The following is an 18698-nucleotide window of genomic DNA, read 5'->3' on the forward strand; positions in this document are numbered from 1 at the left end:
TACCTCATCTGTCAAATGGGGATGAAGACTGTGAGCCCCACGTGGGACAACCTGATTACCCTGTATCTACCCAGCGCTTAGAACAGTGCTCGGCACATAGTAAGCGCTTAACAAATACCAACATTATTATCATTACAGTTCGGCAACAGATAGAGACAATCCCTGCCCATTGACGGGCTCACAATCTAATCGGGGGAGACGGACAGACAAAAACATTAGCAATAAATAGAATCAGGGGGATGTACATCTCATTAACAAAATAAATAGGGTAATAAAAATATATACAAATGAGCAGATGAGCACAGTGCAATCACGATTGACACCTTGTTCTAATAAGTAAGCGGACCATCAGTCAGGTTCGTCAGTGCTTTCAAAGCTGACTCCTCTTGGTGCCAAAAATAATGTCCTTATTAAAATTCTATCTCCTCCAAGAGGCCTTCCTCAACTAAGCTTTCACTTCCCCTGCTCCCGCTCCCTTCTGTGTCATCTCTGCACTTGGATTTGTACCCTTTATTCACCCCCATCCTCAGCCCCACAGCATTTATATAATAATGATGGCATTTGTTAAGCGCTTACTATGTGCCAAGCTCTGTTCTAAGCACTGTGTAGATCCGTAATTTAATGTCGCCCTCCCGCTTTAGACTGCAAGCTCCTTGTGGGCAGGGAGTGTGTCTACCAACTCTGTTATAAGGCACTCTCTCCAATGCTTAGTACAGAGCTCTGCACATGGTAAGAGCTCAATAAATAGGATTGACTGATTGATTTCATTGTGCCATTCTAGTATCACTTATGAGTGGCATTTTAGTTTCAGTGAACATACAATTTAAGGGAGAGTGATTATTTTGTAGGATCTGGGAGCGGATCCTCTATCCAGGCTGAAAGTCCAGAAAGCCCTTATGATTGTAGGACACCTTTTTTCCCATTTTTTGTACTTTTGCTCAGGCCCTGTCATGGTTCTACAATCACACACTACCACTCCCAGTTTGCCTGCTTCATTCTTTTGTAATAGAACAGCTGTCATAGAATCTTTTCCCTGTGATGATGACGATGGTATTTGTTAAGCACTTACTATGTGCCAAGCACTGTTCTAATCACTGAAATAATAATAATGGTATTTGTTAAGCGCTTACTATGTGCCAAGAACTTTTCTGAGCGCTGGGGTGAGGGTGGGAATACAAGGTAATCAGTTGGTGCCACGTGGGGCTCACAGTCTTCATCCCCATTTTACTGATGAGGGAGCTGAGGCACAGAGAAGGGAAGTGACTTGCCCAAAGTCACACAGCTGACAAGTGGTAGAGCCGGGATTAGAACCCATGACCTCTGACTCCCAAGCCTGTGCTCTTTCCACTGAACCACGCTGCTTCTTAATATTCCTCTCCAAAAACGTTTGGCACTTTCGAGGTATTTAAGAACAGGACTTTGCAATAAGACTAGTATTTATTAAGCATTTAATACACCCAGAGCATTGTACTGAGGGACGGGAAAGAATACCCAGGTATTCTTCCCTCCCCTACCTCCCCTACCCCTCAGAGAACTCACCATCTAACGTTTTTGAAGCATTCAAGCCTAGGTCCTCTTCTTCTCCTCAGTTCACTGAAACAGTTTCTTTAAGAATTTCTGTAATGGTCGAGTAAATCCCCCCAAATCCATAATGTGCATTCTAACTAGATTAAATCCTCCTATTAATGTTCTTTGCTCTCTCTGACTCTTAGGAGTCTTACATAATGCTCATTTTGTCTATTGTCAATTTGTCCATTTGTAGCAAAGTGAGGTAGGAGGGGGAAAGGTGATTGAGTGCTTAGTTCCCTTGCAAGTAATATCAAATCATGCTTGGAATTCAGGAGTTAAGGCACAGAAGTAAGGCAAAGAAGCAATTTGCCAAATCAGTTACCAAAAACCATTTACTAAGAGAAGCAGTCTAGCCTAGGGGAAAGCCCATGAGCCTGGGAGTCGGAGAACATGGGTTCTAATTCCGGCTCTTATCAGTTGCATGCTGGGTGACCTTGGACAAGTCACTTAACTTCTCTATGCCTCAGTTCCCTCATCTGCAAAATGGGGATTCAATACCTGTTCTCCCTTCTATTTAGACTGAGAGCCCCTTGTGGGAACTGAATATCTTGCATGCCTCAGAGGAAAGAGCCCGGGCTTGGGAGTCAGAGGTCATGAGTTTGAATCCCCGCTCTGCCACTTGTCAGCTGGGTGACTGTGGGCAAGTCACTTCACTTCTCTTTACCTCAGTTCCCTCATCTGTAAAATGGGGATGAAGACTGTGAGCCTCACGTGGGACAACCTGATTACCCTATATCTCCCCCAGCGCTTAGAACAGTGCTCTGCACATAGTAAGCCCTTAACAAATACCAACATTATTATTATTATTATTACCCCAGTGCTTAGTATAGTGCTTGGCTATTATTATTACCCCAGTGCTTAGTATAGTGCTTGGCATATAGTAAGGGCTTAACAAATGCAAAAAAAATGCAATCTAATGAGGCCAAGACTTCAGACCTGCCTGCCTGCCTGCCATTAGAGGGGTCGTAGCTGGTGTGACGATACTGATTCCCCAGCATTTCACCACCCCCATCATCCGCCAGGTTTTACCATCCACAACTAAGACCAGCGAGATTAGACTAGTATAAGGACTACAACCTTTCTTCATTACTCCTTCCTGTCTTAATTCCATTTTTATCGCTCCTTCTTCTTCCTCCACTACCTGTGGGAATAGATATTATTTCTGAGGGGTTGCCATACTCCCCTCAGTATAAATTGAGCATTTTAATGCTTACTCTAGACTCCAGACTGTAAGCTCCTTATGGGTAGGGAACAGATCTGCCAGCTCTGTTATAGTGTAATAATAATAATAATCATGGTACTTGTTCAGCGCTTACTATGTGCCAAGAGCTGTTCTAAGTGCTGGGGTAGATACAAGTTAATCAGGTTAGACTCAGTCCCTGTCCCACACGAGGCTCACAGTCTTAATCCCCACTTTTCAGGTGAGAGAATTGAGGCCCAGAGAAGTGAAGTGACTTGCCCAAGGTCACACAGCAGACACGTGGCAGAGCCGGGATTGGAACCTAGGTCCTTCTGACTCCAAGACCCGTGCTCTATCCACTAAGCCACGAAGAGTTCACGACAGTGCTCTACAACACAGTAAGCACTCAGTGAAGACAATAGATTGATTTTATGCTGATCACACTCCTACCGGGTCCCTTGCCATACTTCTGGAATTTGCTGCCTCCATCACTCCTGTTTGATTTCTGGGACACCTTGTATCTGTACCTATGTTTTATTGAGTTTGTCAATCAATCAATCAGTCTTACTGAGGACTTACTATATGCAGAACACTGTACTAAGCACTTGGGAGAGTACAACATAGCAGAGTCCGGTAGACACATTCCCTGCCCACAAGAAGCTTACAGTCTAGAGTAGGAGATGAACATTAAAATAAATTATGGATATAATAATAGTAATAATAATGTTGGTATTTGTTAAGTGCTTACTATGTGCCAAACACTGTTCTAAGCACTGGGGTAGATAGAGGGTAATCAGGTTGTCCCACTTGAGGCTCACAGTCTTCATCCCCATTTTACAGAGGAAGGAACTGAGGCACCGAGAAGTCAAGCGACTTGCCCCAAGTCACACAGCTGACAGGTGGCGGAGCCGGGATTAGAACCCATGACCTCTGACTCCTAAGCCCGGGCTCTTTCCACTGAGCCACGCTGCTATGTGGCTGAGGTAAGGGTGAATAAAGGGTACGAATCCAAACGCAGTGGGAGACGCTGGAGGAAGAGGGAGTAGGGAAAATGCGTATTTAGAGAAGGCCTCTCGGAGGAGATGTGATTTTAATAAGGCTCTGAGGTGGGGAGAGTGGTGGTCTGGCGGATAAGAAAGGGGAGCGAGTTCCAGGCCAGAGTGAGACTATGGGCGAGGGGTTGGTGGTGACACGGACGAGATGGAGGTACAGTGAGTCAGTTGGTATTGGAGGAGCAAAGTGAAACTGCTGCGTTGTAGTAGAAAGTCTCCAAATTAAGATAGGAGGAGGAAAGGTGATTGAGTGCTTTAAAGCCAGTGGTAAAGACTTTCTGTTTGATGCAGAGGTGGATGCGTTACCAGTGAAGGTTTGTGTAGGAGTGGGAAAACGACTGTTTTTTTGTTAGAAAGATGATCTGGGCAGCAGAGTGAAGTATGGACTGGATTGGGGAGAGACAGGAGACAGGAAGGTCATTGGCGCAGTAGTCAAGGCAGAAGAGGGTAAGTGCTTAGATCAACATGGTAGCAGTTTGAATGGAGAGAAAAGGGCAGATTTTAGCAGTGTCATGAAGGTTGAATCGACAGGATTGTCCCGAGAGATAATTCTTCATAAAGTCTGAGAAAAGGGGCTTGCTTATCCAACCTCCATGCGTCACTAAACGTTGCATTACTAAAATCTCTTCCAGCAATTCTGCTAACTCTGTTGTATTGTACTCTCCCAAGCACTTAGTACAGTGCTCTGCACATAGTAAGTGCTTAACAAATACCCTAAAAAACGCAAAAACAAACTCCCAGACTCATCTCTAAGTAGATCCAAGCCCTAAACCTAGTCTCAAAATCTCTCAAGCTGCTCCAGTCCAGCCAGGATCCCTGGCTCTCTTTTGGTCTGGACATAAACTTCCGGGAATTGGCCAGAGCTCCAGAGAGAGACAAATGGGAATAACCTTTGACATATTATCCACTTAACTGGGCAACGACTCTATCGGAGCAATTGTCAACATCTTTCCACTAAGCGCTGGGGTGGATATTATTATTATGGCACTTAAGTGCTTACTATATGCCAAGCACTGTTCTAAACGCTGGGGTAGTTACAAGGTAATCGGGTAATCCCACTTGGGCTCACAGTCTTGATCCCCATTTTACAGATGAGGTAACTGAGACACAGAGAAGTTAAGTGGATTGGCCTTAGATACACCCTAATCAGGTTGGACACAGTCCATGTCCCACATAGGCTCACAGTCTTAATCCCCTCATGGTAATTTAATAATATTTATTATTATGGTATTTGTTAAGTGCTTACTATGTACAGAGCACTATTCTAAGCACTGGGGTGGATACAGGGTAATCAGATTGTCCCACGTGGGGCTCAAATTTTTTAATCCCCATTTTTACAGATGAGGTAACTGAGGCACAGAGAAGTGAAGTGACTTGTCCAAGGTCACATAGCAGTCAAGTGGCAGAGCCAGGATTAGAACCCAGGTCCTTCTGACTCCCAGACCCGTACTCTATCCACTAGGCCACGCTGCATCTCACAGTCAGTTCTTTTCTGGCCACCCCCAGCCAGCCCAAAAGCAGAGCAAAGCCAGAGACGGGCCCCAAACAAACCTCACTAGTTGGGCGGTCTGCAGGCTGTTTGGACCAGCTACCCCTGGCTCAACAACGCTCCAGATCCTGGACCTACCATGGTGTGGGCGAAGGGAGCGGTGGGGGGGGCGGTATCCCCTTAAATGGTGACTACGAGAACCCTCACAGCCTAACAGATCGAGGATGGGCCTTGGAGACAGAGGACCGAAGGTCCTAATCCTGTCTCTGCCACTTGTCTCCCCCTTCAAAGCCTTACTGAAGTCCCATCTCCTCCCAAAACCTTCCCAGTTTAAGCCCCACTTTTCCTCATCTCCCACTCCCTTCTGCATCACCCTGACTTGCTCCCTTTGCTCTTCCCTCCTCCCAGCCCCACACCACTTATGAACCCATCTGTCATTTATTTATACTGGTGTCCTATACTGGGGTCCGTCTCACCCTCTAGACTGTGAGCTCGTTGCGGGCAGGGAATTCATTCATTCATTCAATAGTATTTACTGAGCGCTTACTCTGTGCAGAGCACTGTACTAAGTGCTTGGAATGTACAATTCGGCAACAGATAGAGACAATCCCTGCCCATTGACAGGCTTACAGTCTAATCGGGGGAGACAGACGGCAGAGCAAAACAGACGAAATAAAAACAAGACAACATTATCACGATAAATAGAATGAAGGGGATGTACACCTCATTAACAGAATAAATAGGGTAATAAAAATATATATACAAATGAGCACGGTGCTGAGGGAAGGGGATGGGGGAGGGGGAGGAGCAGAGGGAAAGGGGGCTTAGCTGAGGGGAGGTGAAGGGGGAAGGGGGAGGAGCAGAGGGTGGAGAGGGAGCAGAGAGGGAGCAGAGGGAGCAGAGGGAAAGGGGAAGCTCAGTCTGGGAAGGCCTCCTGGAGGAGGTGAGCTCTCAGTAGGGCTTTGAAGAGGTGAAGAGAGTTAGTTTGGCGGAGGTGAGGAGGGAGGGCATTCCGGGGCAGCGGGAGAACGTGGGCCAGGGGTCGACGGCGGGATAGGTGCGAACGGGGGACGGTGAGGAGGTGGGCGGCAGAGGAGTGGAGCCTACGGGGTGGGCAGGAGACAGAGAGAAGGGAGGAGAGATAGGAGGGGGCAAGGGGATGGACAGCCTTGAAGCCAAATGTGTCTGTTTATTGTTATATTGTACTTTCCCAAGATCTTAGTACAGTGCTATAAGCACAGCAAGTCCTCAGTAACTACAAATGAATGAACAAATGAACTGCAGTGGGGACAGACAGGAGACAGCAAGGAGACTGATACAGTAGTCAAGGTGGGATATGGTAAATGTTTGACTCACCGAGGTAGTACTTTGGAAGGAGAGGAAAGGGCAGATTTTCATGATGTTATGAAGTTAGAACTGATTGTGTCCATCCTGACTACCTTGTATCTACCCCAGCGCCTGGCACATAGCAAGCCTTGAAGAAATAACAACAAATACCATTAAAATTAATAATTTAAAAGAAAATGAGGAGACAGGTGATGACTTTATAAATCAATACCAGAGAGGCAGGGGACCATGTGGGTGGGGGCTGTTCCCCACAGCACTTATGTAAATATCTGTAATTTCTTTATTTCTATTAATGTCTGTCTCCCCACTATCGAGACTGTAAGCTCGCTGTGGTCAGGGAATGTGTCTGTCTATTGTTGTATTATACTCTCCCAAGCGCTTAGTACAGTACTCTGCACACAGGAAGCACTCAATAAATATGATTGAATGAATGCTCTGCATACCGGCTCTGTCACTTGTCAGCTGTGTGACTGTGGGCAAGTCACTTAACTTCTTTGTGCCTCAGTTCCCTCATCTGTAAAATGGGGATTAAGACTGTGAGCCCCACTTGGGACAACCTGAATCTGTATCTACCTGTACCCTGTATCTACCCCAGTGCTTAGAACAGTGCTCTGCACATAATAAGCGCTTAACAAATACCAACATTATACGGTAAGTGTTCAATAAATACGATCGAATGAATGAATGATAGGGGAGGGCTGAAAATGGCAAGCCGGCTCATATCAGAGCGGACCCTCCCTGGAGTCTGTCTAATGTTGTATTATCCTCTCCCAACTGGTTAGAACAGTGCTCTGCACACAGTAAGCGCTCAGTAAATGCGATTGAATGAAATACAATCGAATGGAGACTAGAGCTGGGGCGAGGAAGGGGCTAGAGGGGGTAACATACAAGCCACTGAGAAGAGGACTAACACAGATGCTGATATGAAGGCAAGGTGGCCAAGGTTGCTTCCCTTTAGGAAAGGAAAGAATAAAGTAAGCACTACCAGAGAGTAAAGTAGGGGAAGCTAGTCACATTTCCTCTTGCGAGAACTGTTTTTCCATCTCCTTTTGGTTCATATGGTTATTAGAGAATAATCACGGGCGGTAACAAGCACCCTCATGATCCCTGCCTTGTCACAAGGAACAAACTGTTCATTTTTTTATATACCATTAATAAATGTTATTGTATATACGCATAATCACAATAGCCATCTAGACTGTAAGCTCACTGTGGGCAGGGAATCTGTCTGTTTATTGTTGTATTGTAGTCTCCCAAGGGCTTAGTACAGTGCTCTGCACATAGTATGCACTCAATAAATATGATTGAATGAATTAATGGTGTATATATATATATGTATGGTATTTGCATATATGTATATGTATACATATATACGCCATTAATATTGTATAATAATGGTATTTTTATATAATAAATATAATTTAATGGTGTTTGTCTATATTATAAAAATAAAACATATTTGTATATAAATATCATTTGTATATATAAATATATTAATGGTATTTTTTAATGGTATTTGTTCTCAGGTGAAGTGGTTTCAGAGACCTGTGAAGGTTTAAGATAGAGGTCCCTACAGATGGGCAAACTCCAGGATCAAGGAGAAAGCTTGGCCCAGATGGTATTAACACTGACTGACCTCTCTGTGTCCACATGCTGAGAGTGGACCCTGCTCAGTTGTGATCAATGTCTTCAGTTCCCAGGTCAAAGACCCTCAATCAATCAATGGTATTTACTGAGCGCTCATTGTGCGCAGAGCACAGTTCGAAGCACTTGAATCTCCACTAAAGCTACCGATGCTGGACTTAGACGCTGGGATCCTCTCAGATGTTTTTCCTTGACCTTTCAGCCGTGCAGTTCCACCAGTGAAAATGTGATTCGTGATTAAATGAGACTTCGAAACTTAAGCAATCATGTGCAAATAAGTGTATAGCAAGTATTCAATTCTTAAAATCAGTCAGTGGTATTTATTGAAGACTGTAAGTCTTATGTCCCCTCTCAGGTTCACACCTGGAGAGTTTCCAGTACCCTACCAGTCACAACTACGGGAGGGAGAGTCAGGCAGAGGCCTGTCCATTCCATTCCTAACTTGGGCTGTGGCTAGTGAGTGGAAGACAATCTGCTACAAGTCAAGACTCACCTGGGCTGGGCAGCAGCGGCACGGGAGAGAGTCGAGGACGGAGACTCGTTTAATGCAATGGTCAACCACTTCCATATTTTTACCAAGAAAACTCTACAGATCCGCTACCAGAAAGATTGCAGATGGAGGTGGAGCATTCTGGAAGAGATGGATGTGTCCATGGTGTCGCTATGGATCGGACACGACTCGACAGCATAAGATAACAACAAGTCCTATGTGGGACAGGGACTGTGACCAACCAGATTAGCCTGTAGCCACCCCACTGTGCTTAGAACCGTTACTGGCGGATAGTAAGCACTTAACAAATATTAAAGTTACTATTATTATTATTGAGCACGTACTTTGTGCCCAACACTGTACTGAGAACTGGGAGACGCAGCGTGGTCTAGTGGAAGGAGCACGGGCCTGGGAGTCAGAGGACCTGGGTTCTAATGCCAACTGCCACTCACCTGCTTTGAGACCTCGGGTAAATCGCTTCACAACTCTGTGCCTCGGTTCCCTCATCTGCAAAATAGTGATTCATATCTGTTCTCCCTCCTACTTAGGCTGTGCACCCCCTGTGGGACCTGATCACCTGGTATATACCAATTCAATCTAACGGTGGCATTTATTAATTAATACGCCCCTTTCTCTCCATCCAAACTGCTGCCACATTAATGCAAGCACTTCTCCTATCCCGCCTCGATTATTGTATCAGCCTCCTTGCAGACCTCCCTGCCTCCTGGTCTCTCCCCACTCCAGCCCATACTCCATTCTGCTGCCTGAATCAATTTCCTTCAAAAATGTTCAGACCATGTTTCCCCGCTCCTCGAGAAACTCCAGTGGTTGCCATCCATCTCCACAGCAAACAAAAACTCCTCATCATTGGCTTTAAAGCGCTCAATCCCCTTGCCCCCTCCTACCTCACCTCGATACTCTCCTATTATAACCCAAACTGCACTTTGTTCCTCTAATGCTAACTTCTCACTGTACCTCCATCTCGTCTATCTCGCCGCCGATCTCTCGCCCACATCCTACCTCTGGCTTGGAACACCCTCCTTCCTCCCATCAGACAGATAATTGCTCTCCCCGACTTCCAAGCCTAATCGAAGGCCCATCTCCTCCAAGAAGCCTTCCCTCACTAAGCCCTCCTCTCCTCTTCTCTCACCCCCTTCTGCACCCCTCTTACTTGCTCCTTCATTCATTCTCCCTCCCATCCCCATAGCACATATGTATGTATCTACATATATATGTAATTCATTTATATATCTGCTTATTTATTTATTTAGTAATGTTGGTATTTGGTATTTGTTAAGCGCTTACTATGTGTAGAGCACTGTTCTAAGCGGTGGGGTAGATACAGGGTCATCAGATTGTCCCACCTGAAGCTCACAGTTAATCCCCATTTGACAGATGAGGGAACTGAGGCACAGAGAAGTGAAGTGACTTGCCCACAGTCACACAGCTGACAAGTGGCAGATCCGGGAGTCGAACCCATGACCTCTGACTCCGAAGCCCATGTTTATCTCCCCTTCTAGCCTGTGAGCTAGATTGTACTCTCCCAAGAGCTTAGTACAGTGTTTTGCACACCTTAAGTTCTCAATAATGACAAGTGAATGAATGAATATTGAGCACTTACTGTGTGCTGAGCATTGTCCTAAGCTCTTGGGAGAGTATAATATAATACAGTTGTTAGACACTATGTCCCAAGCTTAGTAGCAGCGTGGCTCAGTGAAAAGAGCCCAGGCTTGGGAGTCAGAGGTCACAGGTTCGAATCCCAGATCTGCCACTTGTCAGCTGTGTGACTATGGGCAAGTCACTTAACTTCTCTGTGCCTCAGTTACCTCATTTGTAAAATGGGGATGAAGACTGTGAGCCTCACGTGGGACAACCTGATCTCCCTGTATCTCCCCCAGCGCTTAGAACAGTGCTCTGCACATAGTAAGTGCTTAACAAATATCAACATTATTATTAGTAGTAGTAGTAGTAGTACAGAGCTCGGCACATAATAAGCGCTTAACAGATACCACAGTTACTAAGTGCTTCAGAAAGTACAATATAGTAGATTAGGTAGACACAATCTCTGCCTTCAAGGAGCTAACAGTCTAAAGTCTAAGTCTAGAGAAGCAGCGTGGCTCAGTGGAAAGAGCCCGGGGTTGGGAGTCAGAGGTCATGGCTTCAAATTCCGGCTCCGCCCCTTGTCAGCTGTGTGACTTTGGGCAGGTCACTTAACTTCTCTGTGCCTCAGCTACCTCATCTGCAAAATGGGGATTAAGACTGTGAACCCCACGTGGGGTAACCTGATCATCTCGTATCCTCCCCAGCACTTAGAACAGTGCTTGGCATTCTTCATTTGACTGTAAGCCTGTCATTGGGCAGGGATCATCTCTATCTGTTGCCGAATTGTACATTCCAAGTTCTTAGTACAGTGCTCTGCACATAGTTAGCACTCTATAAATACGATTGAATGACATGGCAGAGTTGAGGTTTGAATCAGGACCTGGGAGTCAGAAGGATCTGGGTCCTAATCCCCGTTCTTACCTTTATCTGCCTAGTGACCTCGGGCAAGTCACTTTGCTTCTCTGTGCCTGAGTTACCTCATCTGTAAAATGTGGATTAAGACTATGAGGCCCTCGTGGGACACCTGATTAATTTGTATTTAGCCCAGTGCTTAGGGCAGTGCCTGGCACATAGTAAGTACTTGATTTCCATTAAAAAAAATCAGGCACTTCTAGTATATACATATGCATTTATCCTCAGTACTTGTCTATATTTGATATTTGTCTGGTCAGTGGGGCAGTCAATCACCTATTCTGATTGTCCTATTTGTGTTACACCTGTCTCCCGATTAATAATAATTATGGTATTCGTTAAGTGCTTACTATGTGCCAAGCCCTGTTCTAAGCCCTGGGGTAGATACGAGGTGATCAAGTTCTCCCCCGTGAGGCTCACGGTCTTCATCCCCATTTTCCAGATGAGGTATCTGAGGCACCGAGAAGTGAAGCGACTTGCCCAGAGTCACACAGCTGACAAGTGGAGGAGCCGGGATTAGAACCCACAACCTGTGACTCCCAAGCCTGGGCTCTTGCCACTAGGCCACGCCCATTCAAGTATAAGCTCCTGGTGGGCCGAGAACATGTCTCGTGCTTCTCCGCAGTAGTTTCCCAACTGCTCGGTCCAGTGCATTGCATCCAGTGGGAGCTCAGTAAATAGCTTTATTGCTTTATTGCTACCACTCCCGTGCATTCAGTCTGGACCCTCGAAACCACCAGGATAAAATCATATCTCCTCCAAGAAGCCTTCCCTGACTAACCCTTCATTCCCCCCCGGTCCCCGCTATGGACCTTCCCTTCTGGGTCAACCAAGAGCTTGGGTCTGTTCCCCTTAAGCACTTTGATACTCATCCCACCCCCACGAGACTTATTTTTATTAGTATTTGTTAATAATAATAATGGTGGTATTTGTTAAGAGCTTACTATGTGCCAAGCACTGTTCCAAGCGCTGGGGGGGATACAAGACGATCAGGTTGCCCCACGTGGGGCTCACAGTTTTTATTCCCCATTTTACAGATGAGGTAACTGAGGCCCAGAGAAGTGAAGTGACTTGCCCAAAGTAACAGAGCTGGCGAGCAGAGGAGCCGGGATTCGAACCCATGTCCTCTGACTCTCAAACCCGGGCTCTTTCCACTGAGCCACGCTTTTAAGCTCTTCGTTCATTCATTCAATAGTATTTATTGAGTGCTTACTATGTGCAGAGCACTGTATTTACTATGTGCCAGGTACTGTACTGAGCAGTGGGTTAGATACAATTCTTGATTCTATTTATTTCTATTGTTCTTGTCTGTCCGTCTCCCTCGATTAGACCGTAAGCCCGTCAAAGGGCAGGGACCGTCTCTATCTGTTACCGATTTGTACATTCCAAGCGCTTAGTACGGTGCTCGGCACATAGTAAGCGCTCAATAAATACTATTGAATGAATGAATGAAAGAAAGAATGAATACAAGCTAATCCGGTTGGACACAGTCCACGTTCCACATGGGACTCACGGTAGTAATCCCCATTTTACAGATGAGATAACTGAGGCACAGAGAAGTTCATTCATTCGTTCATTCATTCAATCCTATTTATTGAGCACTTACTGCGTGCAGAGCACTGTCCTAAGCACTTGAAAAGTACAATTCGGCAGAGGATAGAGACAATCCCGACCCCACAACGGGCTCACAGTCTAGAAGGAGAGAGAGAGAGACAACAAAACAACACAAGAAGACAGTTATCAATAGCATCAATATAAATAAATAGAATTATAGATCTATACACATCATTAATAAAATAAATAGAAGAATGAATAATAGAAAAATAAATATGTACATTTATACACAAGTGCTGGGGGCAGGGAGGGGGTAGAGCAGAGGGAGGGAGTCGGGGTGATGGGGAGGGGAGGAGGAGCAGAGGAAAAGGGGGGCTCAGTCTGGGAAGGCCTTCTGGAGGAGGTGAGCTTTCAGCTGTTAAATAATAATAATAATGTTGGTATTTGTTAAGCGCTTACCATGTGCCGAGCACTGTTCTAAGCTCTGGGGTAGATACAGGGTAATCAGGTCGTCCCACGTGAGGCTCACAGTTAATCCCCCATTTTACAGATGAGGTAACTGAGGCACAGAGAAGTGAAGTGACTTGCCCACAGTCACACAGCTGACAAGTGGCAGAGCCAGGATTCGAACCCATGACCTCCGACTCCCAAGCCCGGGCTCTTTCCACTGAGCCACGCTGCTTCATTGATGGCTTACCCAATATCATACAGCAGACACATGACTGAGTCAGGATTAGAACCCAGTTCCTTCTGACTCCCGGACCTGTGCTCTTTTCACTAGGCCATGCTGCTTCTCTTATACTTATCTTGATAGTTTGCTGCTTCCTTCTAAGCATCGTGGCTCAGTGGAAAGAGCCCGGGCTTGGGAGTCAGAGATCATGGGTTCGAATCCTGGCTCTGCCACTTGTCAGCTGTGTGACAGTGGGCAAGTCACTTCACTTCTCTGTGCCTCAGTTCACTCATCTGTAAAATGGGGATTAAGACTGTGAGTCTCAAGGGGAACAACCTGATTACCCCGTATCTACCCCAGCGCTTAGAACAGTGCTCTGCACATAGTAAGCGCTTAACAAATACCAACATTATTATTATTATTATTATTATTATTTAACGGCTGAAAGCTCACCTCCTCCAGAAGGCCTTCCCAGACTGAGCCCCCCTTTTCCTCTGCTCCTCCTCCCCTCCCCATCACCCCGACTCCCTCCCTCTGCTCTACCCCCTCCCTGCCCCCAGCACTTGTGTATAAATGTACATATTTATTTTTCTATCTAACAAATACCAACATTATATCTTGATGTCCATCTCCTCCAGATATCTCGAGGGATTAATGGTTCTTGTTAAGTGTAAGTCTAGAGGGAGACACCGTAAAAATCCCTGGGGTCTCAAGTCATTCATTCAGTCGTATTTATCGAGCGCTTACTGGGTACAGAGCACTGTACTGAGCGCTTGAGAAATACAATTCGGCAACAGATAGAGACAATCCCTGCCCAACAACGGGCTCACGGTCTAGAAGGGGGAAGACGGATCTCAAAACAAGTAAACAGGCATCAACAGCATCAATATAAATAAATAGAATTATTTATAGATAAATTTATAAACAGTCTAGAAGGGAGACCGACAACAAAACAAAACAAGTAGGCATCATCTCAGACCCATCGCGACGCAGTGGACACATCTCTCCCAGAGCACCTCACCTCCATCTGCCATCGTTCTGGGAGTGGATCCATAGTGTTTTCTCGTTCAAAATACAGAAATGGTTGACCACTGCCTCCTTTCGCGCAGTAAACTCTAGTCTCCGCCCTCGACTCTCTCCAGGGCCGCCGCTGTCCAGTACGGGGAGTTTTGACTCGTAGCAGATGGCCTGCCACTGGCCAGCCCCTGCCCAAACTAGGAATGGAACGGACAGGCCTCCGCTTGACTCTCCGTCCCATAGTCGAGGATGAAAAGTGTAGTCGAGAAGCTCTCCCGGTGCCATCTCGAAAGGGGAAAGAGCTGGGGTAGATGAGAAGCTAATCAGGTCGGACACAGTCCTGTCCCCCATGGGGCTCACAGCCTTCATCCCCCAAAGAAAAGAGGCCCAGAGAAGTGAAGCGCCTTGTCCAAGGTCGCACAGCAGACAGGTGGCAGAGCCGGGACTAGAAACCAGGTCCTTCCGACTCCCAGACCCGGACTCTGTCCAGTAGGCCATGCTGCATTTTTAGTAAAACTTTTGCGAAGGATTTTTGAAGGATAAAAAGTGTTTCCATTCAAGCAACTGCTAAAAGGTGGATTTGGAAAGAATAAAATAAAATGAAAAGGGCAAAGTCAACTAGGTTCTGCTCCCAGAGTCTAAACACTGGGGCTGTGGCCCCCCTCCACCCAGGAGAGGAGGGCCGACATGAAGCAGCATGGCCTGGGAGTCCGATGGACCTGAGTTCTAATCTTAGCTCTACCACCTGTCTGCTGTGTGACCTTGGGCATGTCACTTAATTTCCCAGTGCCTCAGTTCCTCATCTGTAAAATGGGGATGAGTATGAACCCCATGTGGAACAGGGAGTATGTCCAGCCTGATTAACTTGTATCCACCCCAGTGCTTAGAACAGTGCTTGGCACATAGTAAGCGCTTAACAAGTACCATAATTATTATTACCCAAGGCAGGAATCCCTTTTTCTCTCAACTATCCAAGGTAGGTAGGTTGTTTTGTTTTGCTGTCCGTCTCCCCGTTTTAGCCTGTGAGTCTGTTGTTGGGCAGGGATTGTCTCTATCTGTTGCCCAATTGTACATTCCAAGCACTTAGTACAGTGCTCTGCACACAGTAAGCGCTCAATAAATAGGATTGAATGAATGAATAAATAGGCAAGACATGAGCACTCTGGAGGGTGTCGCGGTCAGGAAATCTCAGACAGGGAGGACTGTGTCTTCAGAACACCAAGTTGGCATACAATAATTATTACAGTATTTATTAAGTACTTAACTATGTGCTAAACTGTATAAACACTGGAGTAGATACAAAATCATCAGGTCAGGCACCACCAATCTGGTCCAACATGGGGCTCGCAGTCCAAGGTGGGGAGGGAAAACAGGCATTTCATCTCCATTTTACAGACGAAGAAACCGAGGCACAGGAAAGTAACTTCACCCAACGTGCCACGGCAGGCAAGTGGGATTAGGACCCGGGTCTCCTGACTTCCAGACCCGCGCTCTTCCCACTAGTCCCCACTGCTTCTACTCGGCACGAGTGAAATCCAGACCGACCAAGATGGACCCGATCGGATAAATCACGTGAGCAAAAAATGATTTGCTCTTCCCACTAGCCCGCAATGCTTCTCCCCGGCACGACTCAACCCACGGTGAAATCCAGATCGACCAAGATGGACCCGATCGGATAGATCGTGTGAGCACTAATGCTGAGGTTCTCTCCCAAAGACTTACTACAGCGCTCTGCACCCGGCAGTAAAATAACTATCACTGATTGAATGATTTCTCATTCAACCCACATATTCTGTCTGTCACCCAAATCTGTCAGTACTACCATCAAAACATCTCTAGACTCTTGTTTTTCCTCTTCATCCAAACAGCCACGGCACTCGTCCAAGCACTCATCCTATCCCGCATGGCTCAGTGGAAAGAGCTCGGGCTTCGGAGTCAGAGGTCATGAGTTCGCCTGCCGGCTCCGCCACTCGTCAGCTGTGTGACTGTGGGCGAGTCACTTCACTTCTCTGGGCCTCAGTTACCTCATCTGTAAAATGGGGTTAAACTGTGAGCCTCATGTGGGACGACCAGATTACCCTCTATCTACCCCAGCGCTTAGAACAGTGCTCTGCACATAGTAAGCGCTTAACAAATACCAACATTATTATTTTATTATTATCCGCCTTCTCGCTGGCCTCCCCGCCTCCAATCTCTCCCCACTCCACTTCATTCTTCACTCTGCTGCCCGGATCTGTTTTCTTAAAAAATCGTTCTGCACGCATCTCCCCCATTCTTCAAAAATCTTGCCCATCCATCCCTGCGTTAAACAGAAACTCCTTCCCATCCTCTTTGAGGGAGTCAATCAGCTCTCCCCAAACTTCCTAGCCTCACTCCTCTCCTACTACAACCCAGCCCGCACACTTCACTCCTCTAACACCAACCTCCTCACGTTGACTCGATCTCATCTCTCTTGCCACCCAACCCCTTCCTTCTTCCGACCTGGAACTCCCGTCCCCCTCGCCTCCCTTCATATCTGACAGACCTCTACACTCCCCATCTTCAAAGCCCTTTCTTGTGTGGTATTCATGAAGTACTTACTATGTGCCGGGCACTGTACTAAGTGCTGGGGGAGATAGGAGCCAATCAGGTTGGAAACATGGGGCTCACAGTCTTAAATCGCATTTTACGGATGAGGTAACTGAGGCACAGAGAAGTTAAATGATTTGCCCAACATCACACAGCAGACGAGCGGCAGACCTTGAATTAGAACTCAGGACCTTCTGACTCCCAGGCCTGTGCTCTAGCTACTAGGCCATGCTGCTTCTCTAATAAGCCCTAATTAAATTCTATCTCCTCCAAGAAGACTCCCTTGACTAACCTCTAATTTCCCCTTCCTTCTGCATCACTTATACAGTTAGGTCTATACCCCTTAAGCGCGCTGATACTCACTCATCCCCAAGAGAAGCAGCGTGGCTCAGTGGAAAGAGCCCGGGCTTGGGAGTCAGAGGTCATGGGTTCTAATCCCGGCCCTGCCACGGTCTGCTGTGTGACCCAAGCAAGTCACTTCACTTCTCTGGGCCTCAGTTACCTCAACTCTAAAATGGGATTGAGACCATGGGACAGGGACAGTGTCCAACCCGATTTGCTTCTATCTACCCCAGCGTTTAGTTCAGTGCCAGGCATATGGTAAGCGCTTAACAAATACCATCATTATTATTATTATAGTGCTCTGCACCAGTAAGTGTTCAATAAGTGTCATTGACTGACTGACAGGGAGATCATTCTAAGATTAACTGTGGTGTTTTGTAGGTGTTTGCTCCTTACCACCAACTATGATAAACTTTATGTTGATGAGCAACATGGCCTAGTAGAAAGGTCCGGGAGTCAGAGGACCTTGGTTCTAATCCTGGCTCCACCACTTGGCTGCTGTGTGACCTTGTCAAGTCACTTAAACTCTCTGGGCCTCAGTTTCCTCATCTTGTAAAATGGGGAATCTGCAAAATGTCCCTGTGGAACAGGGACTGAATCCAGCCTGATCAGCTTGTCTCTATCTCCTTGCTTAGTATGGTGCCTGGCATATAGTAAGCACTTTACAAATACCAGAAAAAGAAAAAAAAATCTCTCATGGTCCCTGTGCCTTGTGGGGCTCACAGTCAGCACTTAACAAATACCATAAAAAGAAAAAAAGATCTATCATGGTCCCTGCGCCTTGTGGGGCTCACAACCTAAGGGAGAGGGAGAACAGGTTTTTAATTTCCATTTTATAGATGAGGAAACTGAGGCTCAGAGAAACTAAGCGACTTGCCCAGGGTTACACAGCAAACAGGTGGCAAAGCTGAGATTAGAACCCAGGTCCTCCGGTTCCCAGGCTCTTTCCACTAGTCCAGACTGCTTTAGAAGTTGTCACAAGCAAGGCGAAGCTCCCCACATCTATCTGAGCTAGAAGCTTCGTCTGCTTGGGTGTCAGTCAAAGAGAGGATCGTCTGCCTGATGACATCGGGACCTCAGTCATTCATTCATTCATTCAATAATATTTATTGAGCGCTTACTATGTGCAGAGCACTGTACTAAGTGCTTAGAATGTACAAATTGGTAACAGATAGAGACAGTCCCTGCCCGTTGACGGGCTTACAGTCTAATCGGGGGAGACGGACAGGCAAAAACAATAGCAATGAATAGAATCGAGGGGA

At 46.4% G+C, this 18698-nt stretch overlaps 1 non-coding gene across 1 annotated transcript; it reads left to right on the plus strand.

The window, feature by feature from the left end:
* Positions 1–8626: 8626 nt before the first annotated feature.
* Positions 8627–8764, plus strand: LOC114815644. Its single transcript, XR_003763444.1, has one exon. It is a non-coding gene; the product is annotated as a small nucleolar RNA SNORA7 (small nucleolar RNA).
* Positions 8765–18698: the final 9934 nt, after the last annotated feature.

Source organism: Ornithorhynchus anatinus, chromosome 1, assembly GCF_004115215.2.
Source record: "Ornithorhynchus anatinus isolate Pmale09 chromosome 1, mOrnAna1.pri.v4, whole genome shotgun sequence".
Taxonomy (NCBI): domain Eukaryota; kingdom Metazoa; phylum Chordata; class Mammalia; order Monotremata; family Ornithorhynchidae; genus Ornithorhynchus; species Ornithorhynchus anatinus.